We start from the raw sequence: 254 nt of genomic DNA, 5'->3' as shown, positions 1-254 counted from the left end.
CCCCCCCCCCCGCGGTATGCACGAAATTTCACGAACGGCCTCATTACCCTTGTGACGAGCGCCATCCGGCCGCCACGTCACAAGTTATAATAATTAGCGTAGCTGAGTGTGTGAAAAAATGTGATAATATGTATATATATTATATACTTATAATAAATAAAATGTGATAAAAAAGTGTAAATTTAATATACCAGGTATGTAAATATGAAACCGGAATTTTTGTATAGAAAATATATGTTTGTTGTATAAAAGTA

This window comes from Odontomachus brunneus, unplaced genomic scaffold, assembly GCF_010583005.1.
Source record: "Odontomachus brunneus isolate Ranch 3 - 2012 unplaced genomic scaffold, Obru_v1 Obru_scaffold_014, whole genome shotgun sequence".
In the NCBI taxonomy this organism is placed as follows: domain Eukaryota; kingdom Metazoa; phylum Arthropoda; class Insecta; order Hymenoptera; family Formicidae; genus Odontomachus; species Odontomachus brunneus.
This window is presented reverse-complemented; position numbering follows the sequence as displayed.